Below are 13,584 nucleotides of genomic sequence, written 5' to 3' on the forward strand. Positions count from 1 at the left end.
ACATATCAGAAGTAGACGGTAATGACTTAAGCATGAATAATATCTCACAGACAGATTACACTTAGATTGAAGACTATGGATAACCATTACCCATACATCACCACACAACATCTTTCATCCAATACAAAGGACGATTACTTACCTTACATGAATTACAAAATAAAGAAACTTACTAAACATAGAAGTAAGAATGAACTCACCAGAAACTCTAACACAAATCTATAAAGCAGGTCATTCTTTATCACTTGGACCTTCTTTAACTTATTAAGCTAAAAGATAATTAAACATATCAGATCACCAATCAATCAAATCTGATCATGCATGTAAGTATTAACAACGCTCAATCCTGAATTAGGAAGTTTCCTCCCTCACACACTATTCTAATATATATGCATGCAGAACGAGAAATATTTAAATGACTTAGAGGGTAACCTAGTGTTCATTAGTAATTACTAGTGAGCTGGTACTAACGTAGAAGTTAGCTGAATATTGCAAACCTTACTTCGAAGAGGTTTTCTGAACCTAGATTTTTAAAGGGTTTTCAGAGGAAATTAAGGAAGAAGAACAAAATGTAAAAGTGTTCAAAAAGACCACCACTATCCTTATATACTTAAGCTCAGATACAAGGATTAGTGGAAAATTAGATAATTCCACTAACTCTCTTGATTCCAGTGATTAAGTGCACTTAACATGATTTAAGTCTTATCATCTGTAGTAGTCTAATTCTGTTCTAACTAAATCTCAACTTAACTAACAAAATTACCTTACTTAAATAATAAACAAATCCAAATAGCTACGAACTTAACGAGTTCACCCAAAACATTTGGGTTGGGCAGATACTTAACAGAAGAGTCTGCCAAACCACAGAACCCGCCAAAACTAAGAGTTTTCCAAATGGCGCAATACACATAATTATATACTTAGCCAAGACAAACCTTTTACATACTCATATCTATCCTTATTTTACCAACTATACGTCAAATAATAACTAGATACAGAGACTTCGTTGGGTTGGTTGTTATAGGTTGTGTTAATCACTTAACACAGAATGCACTTAACCAGATTCTTTCACACTTCTAGTGAACTCATATTCTTTCATACTTGATTTCACAAGCATACATACCACACATCATCTTATTCATGCAATAACCCATATATCTCATTTGTAATTATGCAGAACCTTTACAATAATTCACATACATACATTACCATCTATCTAAGAAGACATCAACATTTGATCTACCATTATAAACTAACATGCAAGAGTCAAGATAAAAACTCACTTAAACTCACATTTACTATAGCTCAAATTTCCAAATCTGATCGTCCTTACTGAACGAACAACAACAATAGAAGGTTGAAACATCCATGGATTCACCCAAAAACCTTAACTTCCAGGTTAACAAAGAGGAAAAGAATGTTTAGGTCTAAAAAGAAGAACCAAAGGGTGGAAGAAAAAGAAGAAAAACCATCTCCTTATTCTCTTCTTACCATATATATACATACTCAACTTCTCTTAATGGATCTTGATAAGTGGCCATATTTACTAAAATCATTCTTTGTTTCCCTACTAAAAAAATTTTGAGACAAGTAGAGGAAAATCTAGTGAAGTTGATGTTTAAAGATATGCTAGTCAAGAAGAGAGTCAAATCAGTCCAATCAGCCCTCAACTAATCCCATTACAAGAACCAACTAGAATAATGTTCATGGAAACCAGGCGTATTACACCTTGGTGGTGACTTGCGTATTGCGTGGTCTGAAAGACACTTTAGTCCCTTACAACTTTCTCATATTCAGGCAACAATCTGAGACGTGCCCTTCATTTTTTGTACTCTCTTTTCAATTGAAGAATATCCCTAGATTAAATCCTTAGATACTTCTACGGGCAAATACTTTATGCGCCAACTTTACTTTTCCATAAGACTGTAAAATGGCGAACTATCTTACCATAGCGCGCCAAAATAGGTAACCTTCACATTCACCTTCTTCTCAAATCCTCAAAATTTAGGGTGTGACATTATCATTTGAAAGAAGGCATTTCTCACCTGACTTTTGGGCATTTGCAAAATAGGGATACTATGACTTGTTCTCTAGTTAGAAGTTAGAACATTACTATCTATCTCAACAGGGAAAACACAATTTGATTCGACTGACATCGTATATCTATATGAAAAATAGAGTCAAATCAAATCAGAAGGCATCACACTATTACAGGTTATTGTTGCATGTATTTTTAAACAAGTACTCGATACGTTTTAGTCTTAGAATCGACTAAATCGTAGCTCTGATACCACTAAATGTAACATTCCTCGCTCGACCTAATCATTGGGTCCAACTTATGGGATGCTACATTCGTTACCAAAGCAACTACCGATGAAAAGATTGAAAATAAACCATTCAAATATATAAACATTTCAAAATTTCAGTCATTATACGATCAATAAACTTTCCCAAGACTCAATTGAATATACGAAAGCTTAATTGTTAACCTAAACATGAAATAGGGCTAAATTGCAAAATTTAAAAATTTTAGAATAGTTACTAATACCCCTGAAATGGTACTGATACCATTTGTTAGTTCAATGTTTAGAAAAATTCTTCCTTAAAACACAAGTATTGATACTTGATATATGGTACTGATACCTCTTTTACAAAGTATCAATGTCGTTTTATGATTCTGATACTTTTATAAAATTTAGACAAAGTTCAATTGTATCGATACCCTTGTAAAGTATTGGTATTCTGATTTAAGTATCGATACTTCAATCCAGTATTGATACCGTTTTGAAATTCAATGTTTGAAAAATTAACTAAAAAATACTAAGTATTAATACCTTCACCTGTGGTACCGATACTTCAGTACCAATTATGTCAAAATCTTCCATTTTGGTCCCTTTTCATGCATAAACCAAAGCTATTTCAAAAGATGCTCTAAAACACCCTATAAACCTGCACAAAACCAATTCATTTCATACCAAAACACCACAAATCAATACTTTCTCAATCAACCAAACATTAAACATCAATTGAACACTTAACCAAGTCATTTTCACCTATAAATTCAATACCTTCAAGCCACATTTCAACTATACAATTTTTAAGATCCAAACATACCATTATACATTCAAAATTTTCTATTCAACAAGACAAATAATATAAGCATATCATTTTGCGAAAACACGTTTATGCATATATGGACATTAACTTTCCAAATTCAAACATTCAACAAGGTTTCAACCAAACCATCCATTCACAAAAAATTATATACATAAGCACCTAAGTACATGCCACAATACCGAGTTTAAAACGAGTAAAAGTTTATCGAGTTGATAGAGGGATAGTGTGATCTTTGAGCTGATCCAACTGATGAGTTTCGCAAACTGACAACCTACAAAAATGTAAAACAACTAGGTAAGCATTTCGAATGCTTAATAAGTTTATAGGTGTTAAAACGAAAACTCACCCCGAATTACCATTAATTGTAATAAACTAAATAATGTGACATAATATACCTGACATAGCATATTCACAACAAATAGGTGAGTTCAACATAATTCGAGTCACATAGCAATTCCACATTTACTATGTTATTCAATTTAGTACCATTCATATAGAATTCACATTTCAATACCATAGACACTATCACATCATCATATACCATTTGAGCATCAAGCTTCTAACATACCATTTTCATTTTTATTTCCATTAATCAATTAGCTCAATGAACTTTAGTAAATAAAATCGGATACACAGGTAACTACACCACACTAAAGATTACTGTAGTGTAAAACAGAGAACAGTGAACTGCTAAGAAGAGAGCACCGAAGTGTTGATCAGAGAGCACCGAAGTGATGAACAGAGAGCACAAAAGTGTTAAACCCGTACAAGTGCGTAAATAACCCTCTTGGCATATCAATCGTATCCTAATCATTTACTAGGTTCACGCGGACATTAATAATGTATTCGTAACATTTAAATTACTGTAATGTCATCATATACATGTCATCCTATCATAAAACATTCTCTATTCTCTTGGGCACATATAGCACATATTACCATTTCTTTACAATCCATGCCTCACCTTTTTGTACCAAATTGTAACCAATTCAAAGTTACATTTATACACAAACAAATTCATAATTAAATTTATTTACATTACTATTACAAAAAACTACACCATATGAACTTCCCTGGACAAAACTGCAATAATAAGATGTCAGTGACTAATCTATAATTTTTCCTTTTCCTCGATTATCTTCCGATTGGTTCAATTACTGATCTATAATAATAACTCATTTCACTTATCAATTTCAAATACTTTATAGCATTCTATTTTATGCATATGACAGTTCAAATTCAATTTTGAATGTTCCCTAAAGTTTTAAATTTTATTCAATTTAATCACTAAAATCAAAATTGCTATAACTTTCAAATTTGAGCTTCAATTTCAAAACCAATCTAAATTTCATCTTTCTATAGCCCCTATTGCCCATATTTATAGAAATTTCATACTAAATTCAAAATATTTACATTTTACTCACGATGATCAAAACTAACAATTTTCACTTTAGAAATTAGTCCTTTTTTTCATATCTAAGCTTCAAATGTACTCATTTAACACCAATAACTTCAAGAAATCATCAATGACATTTTTAGAAACTTTAACAATTTTGCAAAATAGTAGTTGAAAACGTTGAAACCCTTGTTTTTCTTTATTTTCTTTCGTGATGAAGAAGATGAGCATCCATTTTATTTTTATTTCCTTTTAATTTGATATATATACTTATATTAACTTTCATTAATCCTAGTTAACTTAATTAAACTATAATTAACATTTCTTAATCAATTTTAATATAAACTAATGAGGACATACATCATTCTCCATTATCTATTAAGAGAAAAGTTTCTAATTGCTTAATTAGTCTATTGGCTAATAAAAAATCCATAGTGATTCAACTTTTACCAATTTTATAATTTAGTCAATGTACTGCAGTTAACTAACAATTCACCAAAATTACTAGACCAAAACTCAATATATTTCTAATTTAGACTCGTAAATATTAAATAATAATATTTACAGACTCGATAATAGGAAATGGGGTTTTGAAACCACTGTTTCTAGCACTACTAAAAAATGGGCTATTACATTTCCAACAGCTTAAGTAGTTGAGTTGAGAAGGGAAATTTTTGGTGTTTGACAAAGGGATTCGAAAAAACTTTTTTATTATTAAGAGCATTTTTAAAAGTTATACGCAAGTTGCCCATTACACGGAATTATTGAACAATCTCTTCTTCATTAATTTCTATGAAAGCTTGCTTCCCATGGAAAGAAAGATGATTGATGTTGCAAGTGGAGGCACTTGTTAACATGACCCTTTAAGAGGCACGAGACTTGATCTCCACTATGGTGGCCAACTTTCAACAATATCAAGCTAATACAGAACCTATGAAACGAGTTCATGAGATAAGTACTCCATCCTTAGAGGAAAAAATTGATAAGCTTACTAATATCATTCAAAACCTAGTTGCAAGAAAAAAAATCTCTTACTCAAGTTTATGGTATCTCTGCAGTCCCAAATCATACTACTGATACATGTTTGTATTATGCAACGATCCCACCTCACAAGTGACAGCAGTTGAAAACTTCTCGGGTCCACCACAAGATTTATATGATCCATATTCCAACTCGTATAATGTTGGATGGAGGGACCACTCTTATATCAATTATGGAGAGAAACCCTCATACAAACAACTGTACCAACCGAGGCCTCATCCTCAACAACCCCAAGCTTCAAGTACATTTCTAAAAGATCTTGTGAATAAACTTGTTTTTGATTCTCCAAAATTTCAATAGGACACAAAAGCGACACTTCAAAATCTAGAGATCCAAGTAAGCAAATATTTTGTATCAAACGGTAATGTAACAACCTATTTTTCAATTGTGTCAAAAACGGTGGTTTTGAAACGTCATTCTAAAGATTGAGTCCATAAATATTATTATTTGAATATTTAAAAGATCAGTAAAAAGTTTAATTAAAATTTGGTCCTTTAATTTTGTCAATTAGATAGTTAATTAAAGTACAAGGACTAATTTGTAAAAGTGGTAAAAGTTAATCACTTTGGATTTTAATTAGTCGAAGGGCCAAAAGGAGAAAATTTGAAATTTTAGATTGGTCAAATAGTGGTGGATATATTATAATCCACTAACTTTTGTTTAAAGTAGATTAAAACCTTATTAATTAAAGTTTAGTTAAATAAATGATAATTAACTAATTTTAATTAAAGTATATATATTAAATGAAAAAAATAAAGCCATAATTATCATCTTTTCCATATTCATGAAACAAAAAGGAGAAAAAAGGTTTTCAACTTTCGATCCTTGGTTGTTTATTTGGTAGGTGATTTTCAGTTTGTTTTTTGTAATTTTTATGTTTTTGAGGTTCCGAGAGCTTGATTTAGCTAGTCCGTCTATCAATTTGTAAAACTGTTAAAGTTTACAAAAGTTACCACTATTTAATGCTTCATGAAATTGGTGTTAATTTGTTAGATTTTAAGCTTAGATATGACAAACGACTAGTTTGTAAAGTTTAATTGCTAGTTTGTGAACATAGGGACTAAAGTGCACAAAATTCAAAATTGATGTTATATTTCTATAATTATAGATAATAGAGGGTTGTATAAGGGTGTAATTGAGATTGATTTCAAAATAAAACCTCAAATTTGAAAGTTATAGCAATTTTAATTTTAGGGACTAAATAGAATAAAATGAAAAAATTTAGGAGCATTCAAAAGTAAAATTGAAATGTCATATGCATATGCATATAATAGAATGATATAAGGTATTTGAAATTGATAAGTTGAAATAAATTATCGTATAGATCAGATTTGAACCAACCAGAGGATAATCAAAGAAAAGGCAAAATTACAGATTAATCCTCCATATCATTTTTGTTGTTGTTTTTGCCGTGTAAGTTCATATGAAACTTACTATGTTATTTATTTTGTGTGTGAAATATATATTATAATTTCTATTAGTTTAGGTTAATTATAATTTTGACGATTTTGGCATCTAAAGGACTAAATCATAAACTATGAGAAATATAGTATTACAAGTGAACACGATGTATGGAATGGATGTGGAATGTTTATATATTTTAATGATATGTATATGATGACATTACAGGGATTGGAATGAATTGAATATCGTAATAGAGCTCGTGTGAACTTAGTTAATGATTGGGATACGAATGGCATGTCATTAGGGTCCAAATGGAAAAGGAAATGGTTCAATCGAAAAAGGGAAACAAGTGTTTGATCAGGGATTAATACAATGGCTTGAGATCTAACATATGTTATAGATTCTCTGAAGATGGTGTTATCAACATCCAACTAAGCTCGTATGAGCAAGCTTGGTCTAAAGCTCGTATGAGTAGCTTGATTATGACAGCTTGTGTGAGAAAATTAGTCTCGTGTATATGAATTCATTTTGCTATAGTATCTGGGCGAAATAAAAATGAAAACGATAATTAAAAATTGAAATGAAATTATTGATCGTGGATTGAAATTGAAATGAAAACGATAATTAAAAATTGAAATGCATAGTTAATAGTATATGTTATAATATGAAAATGGTTATATATGTACATGATTTTGGTATTATGGTTTGATATGCAAATGAACTTACATAGTGATTGTGTGATTGAATTGTACATGAAAGTATAAAGTTGCCAAAAGATTACAATGTTTGTACCCATGTGTTTCAATCTCTAAATTGTTATAAACGTCAAGGTAAGTAAAGTAAATTTCATATGGACTTATTAAGCATTCGTTATACTTACTCGTTACTTTTCCTTTTCCATGTAGATTGTTGATTTGTAGAACCTATTATTCAAATCAACTTGAAGAACACACTATCCTACCATCTGTTCGGTATTCTTTTGATCACTTTAGACTCGGTTATGTGGCACATACATAGGTGTTGCCATATTAACTTAAAAAAATTTAGTTTGGTTTGAAACTTTGGTAATGCTTGATTTTGTGCAAACTAATGTCAAGTTTTATAAATGTTTGATTTGGTATTTTGTGTGATATTGTATATGGCATTTTGATTTGTATCATTAAGCTTAATATGGCATGGTTAAATGTTGGTTTGGAATGGTTTAAAAGCATGATTGTATGAATGTACTTTTGTTGGTTTTGTGTAGGTACAAAGGTGCAATTAGGCACCAACTGAATTAATATGGTTGATGGCTTGAAATAGGTACCAAAAGGCCTAATTTACACCAAAAATAGGGTCTACGTTACGACGTCAAACAATGGTCGTCGCAACGAGACCCGGACTCTAGGCCATGACATAGCAAGGAACCCTCATCGTCACAACAAGGCAAGTCAGTATGTCATGTTGCTACGAGAAAACCCCTCACATCTCGACATCATTTAAAAATTGTTGCAAATTGGTCTTAGTTCAATTTCGGTTCAATTCTAGAACATACATAGGATTGTAAAGACCTGAGAAAGGGATTATATGGTGAATATGAACTAAATTGGTTATGATTGTATGATTTATTTTTAATTTGAATGTTATTTTTCCATAGTTTCTCCGGTAATGACTGTAGTACCCTGTAACTCAGAATTGACGATCGAGTCGGGTGAGGGGTGTTACAGGTAGGTTGGAATCCCAAGGCAATCTGTCATCCCAAACAAAATCAAACTCAAGACAAAATGTGAGTGTAATGACTTTACGAAGTGGAATAGTCTTGGAACCCCTTATTGGCACGAGTCGTGGGCATTAGATTAGGAAAGAAAAGCAAAAAAACAAACTAGTGGCCAAGATAGAATCGGGAGCCCAAAAAATGATCACAATACCAGCTCATTTTCATGGAAGATTGGCAAAAAATAAAAAAGAAAGAGATGAGAAGAAGATCCTTGAAACGTTCAAGAAAATTGAGGTAAATATACCCCACTAGATGCTTTTAAGAAAATTCATCATTATGCAAAATTCCTTAAAGAATTATGCACTAGTAAGAGGAAACTAGTTGGTCATAAAAAGGTAAACATGGGGTGAAATGTCTTCACTATTCTTTAAAAGAAAATTCCACAAAAATATAATGACCAATGTATGTTTGCTATTCCATGCAAAATAGCTAATGCAGACATAAAAAAGGTTATATGTGATTTAGACATTTCCATTAATGTTAAGCCAGTATTTATTTATAATTCACTTAATGCATGTTCATTGAAAGAAATAGGTTTCGTGATTTAATTGGTAGACAGGTTAGTGCTTTACCCAGAGGGAGTTTGGGAAACATTTTAGTTAAATTTAATGAATTAATTTTTCCTACAAACTTCTATATCGTGGACATGAAGGACAATAACTCGACAAGTTCTTTCAACCTCTTGCTCGGGAGACCTTTCTTTAGTATTTCTAGTACAAAAATCAATGTCCGAAATGGCACTCTCTGTAACAGCCCGTTTTTGGATCAAATCAGAACAGTAGTTTCGAGACCATAAATCCTAAGTTAAAATATTAATTTTATTATTATATTAAAGTTTACACCATGATAGAATTATTAGGTGAAAGTTTCGTAAAGAAATTTTACTGTTTGAATGCTTAATTCGGTAAAAGGGACTAAATCGCGTAAAGCGTAAAAGTTGAGTTCTAATAGATGAAGGTATTAAATAGCTATAGGGCTTTCAAGTGAAAGTCCTTATGTGGTAATTCTTCCATAAATGAGTTAGTGGGAGATTTTGGCTTGGAAATTTTGAAATTTGGTTTAATTTTAAAGGTTAATTAGGTAATTATGTAATTAAAGTTATAATAAATAAAACCAAACAAATTGTCATCTTCTTCCATTCTTTTTCAACCGAATATCAAAGAAAGAAAATTCATTTTTGGAATCTAAGGTTCGGCAACTTTGAATGCTTAATTGGTAAGTGATTTTGTCATGTTTTTAATGATTTCTATGTTTTTGTGATTGTTACAACTAGTACTAGCTAGCCTGTGTCTTCGATTTCAAAACTGTTAAATATTTTGATAGTTTCCATTGGTGATCTTATGTGTTCTTTGATGTTTAATGGTGAAATATGAATATTTGGTGTTAGATTTTCATATTTTATAATGTGATTTTTGATGAAAATGCAAAAAAAGGATTAAATTGATAAAATGTGAAATGTGGTGGTTAAAAGTGTGAATAAATTGAAAATATGGGCTACTAGTAACATGTAATAAATTTGGTTAAGCATGGGTTTGTACTAAATTGCATGAATTTGCAATTTTATGTGATAAGGACTAAATTGTAAAAATGTGAAAGTTTAGGGGCAAAGGTGTAAAATAGCCCTAATGTGTGTTTTGGACTAAATTGAATAAATAGTTTCTTAAATAAGCTGATTTTGATCATATATATCTCAAGATAAGTCGAGGTTGGGATTAGATCGGTGAAAAGGACAAGTGGACGAATAGTCAATAATTTCCATCTGAGCAACTCGAGGTAAGTTCGTATAATTAGAATCGAACTTTCATTTAATTGAAATTGTATGAAATGAATATGTATATATATATGTGAATTGAATGGTTGAAATAAACGATATTGAATTGCTTAATTTGAAATGTATTGAGTAATATCGAGCGCCGTTTGAACTATAGAAAATCGTAGGATACAAGTGAAATGTCACTAGGGTTACCGTTTTCGTTGAGCTCCTGCATTTGTTGCAGACTCACCACACCTTGTATGAGCCTACCGATATATCAGCTCTTATGAGCTTACCGTTTTAGCTCAATAGAGCTTACCGTTCTTTAGCTCGGAATGAGTTTACCGATTAAGGGTCAAAAGAGCGGAAATGATAATGAATTGATGGATTATCGATTAATACACATAGTGTGTATCACCCAAGTATCCTTCAATGTTTCATTAGGTTCAACGGGCATTATACTGTTACCGATTATATGCTTGAGAATGAAATGGAATATGATCTATGTGAATTGTATAGATGAAATATGATATGTGTTATGAGGACGTATGGAACTAGAAAAGAGATTTTATGAATTGTATGAATGAAATGCTATCTGAGTTGAATGCCAAATTGAATCATTCATGGATGAAATTTTGGTTATATGCATATTTGAGACTCTAACCTATTGAGGTGTATGTGTGATAGCATTTAAATATTTGAGTTGGACATGTTGATTTAATTGTTTAAATTATGCAATGTGGTAAGTTTAATTCCATTATACGGGCCTACTAAGCTTTAATTCTTACTCATTTTATTTCTTCGTGTTTTATAGAGGTTCGTTAGCTAGCTCGATTCGGATGACATCGGAGATAAACATCACACTATCCAGTCGATTTCTTGGTACTTTTGAACTTATGGAAGTTGTGTAAACATGGCATGTATAGGCTAGTTTATGGGAATATGTTTTTGGTTACTTTAGCTTATTGTATAGTTATGTGTTTTGATGTTCTTAAGCCATGAGATTTGGCTTAGTTGTTATAATGGTCAAATGTGTATAAGATGATATGTTTTGGCAAGTTTTCTTATGAAGGATTTGATGCATATGATAATATTGGTATGTGATGAGTTAGTGATTGGAAAATGTTTGAATGTTATTTGATATTAGGATAGGTATGAGGTTGAATCATATTAGTTTGATATGTGTTTAAATGCACAAATTGTATTGATTTGAGTATGTAAATGATTGGTTTTGAAATGGCATATAGGTGCATTGAAATGGTTGTTTATAGCTGCTCATATTGTATGTGAATTTGGTACTATATGAATGGTTTAGGTACTTGTTTTTTGGGGTGTGAAAAATGGCTTAAACCAAGCCTATTTCATGCCGCACAGCCTGAGTACACGGGCATGTGACCCTTATTCAAAAAATTTTCTAAGTTTTCTCAAAACTTTTATATGTTATCGATTCAGTCCCAAACGTATGAATTAAGCTTGGTATGCTCGATTTAAGCATGTTATGAATATGAATGATTGATAATTACTGAAATGAAATGATATTTGTTAAATTTTTGATGAATTACCGATCTGAAATGAGTTGAAAGTCCAGTAACGCCTCTTAACCTATTTCGACTACGGTTACGGGTTAGGGGTGTTACACTCTCACTATGGAATTCGATGGTGACATTATTAAATTTAATGTTTATGAAGTTGTGTCATCCTAGTGAAGTGTTTAATGTCTTTAGTGTCAATTTTATTAATCCCATAACACAAGAAATAAATGATTTGCATGATACTAATAAGTTGAAATGGTACTTTGTAGGAGCATCAATAAGAGAGCCAAGAACCAATGTAAGGAACTTTTGACAATTGAGGAACCATCAAGAAAAGTTGTCAGCAAGATAGAGGCACTGAAGCCTTTCAAACTCAAGAGAGGAAGGTGTAATACCCATAACTTGTTTCCATCGCCAGATTAGGGTTACAGAGTATTACTGCACAATTTAGAAAAATCAATAATAGATAGCATCAAGTTTACCATAATAATTTACAAATTTCATAAATGATTTAGATTAGAGAAAAACATGCATTTATGAGTATTAAATCAAGCTTACGTGGCCTTAAAAATATTTTAGAAAAAATGGGAACAAATTTGAAACAAATTAGAATATTTGGGAAAAATATGAAAATTTCAAAAACGGGGGTCACACGGCCGTGTGACTGGGCCCAGACCGTGTGGCTCAAGACATGGTCATGTGGTTATCCTACACACTTGTGTGCGTGGGCCATGTAACTCACTGACTTGGGTCACACGGCCATGTCGCAAGCCATGTGCTAGCCCGTGTGAACCCTGCACCCAACATGCTAGGGGCACACGCTTCTGTGAGTTTGCTCCTGTGTGACACACGACCGTATGGCAGACCGTGCCCCAAGCTGTGTGTGCCCAAAAATGACCCAAACATGTCATTTTCACACCCAATACTTAGGTACCTAAACCAACTTACTAACACATGATCACAATGCCTCAAAACACATCCAAGAATAATTAAAACATGCAAAATTAATCAACCAAAGATCTAACAAATAAGTCATCAAGGACACCTCAACTCAATCAATTAAAATTTCATTTACCTATTAGACTTCCAAGTTATGAACACTTGACCTCAAATAGCATACATCAAGATAACCAAGCTTACCAATTGACTCACACAACTACATCCACTTGTGTCTAAGTTGGGAACATGCATACATATATCAAGGAGTTATAAAACACCTTAAGATCATAAGCATAACAAGATATACAACATAAGCCATTATGCATATTTACAAACATGACTTAGATCCTCCTATTACATGCCATATAAGCCAAGTTGTATTCAGTATCTACCAAAACGGATCCTCGGATAGTGTGATTCTTCGAGTTGATCTGATCGCTCGATTATCCAAAAAAACGTGATCTATAAGGAAACAAGACAAATAATACAAGTAAGCTTTTGTAAAGCTTAGTAAGTTCGAGGTTAAAACGATAAAGTTTACCTAATAACATAATAAACCAAATAACAAGATTACTAAACAAAGGTGTCAACCACAGTTCACAACAGGTGAGTAATACTCGAACAATAAAGTAAATCAACTTTCGAC

This window comes from Gossypium raimondii, chromosome 3, assembly GCF_025698545.1.
Source record: "Gossypium raimondii isolate GPD5lz chromosome 3, ASM2569854v1, whole genome shotgun sequence".
Classification (NCBI taxonomy): Eukaryota; Viridiplantae; Streptophyta; class Magnoliopsida; order Malvales; family Malvaceae; genus Gossypium; species Gossypium raimondii.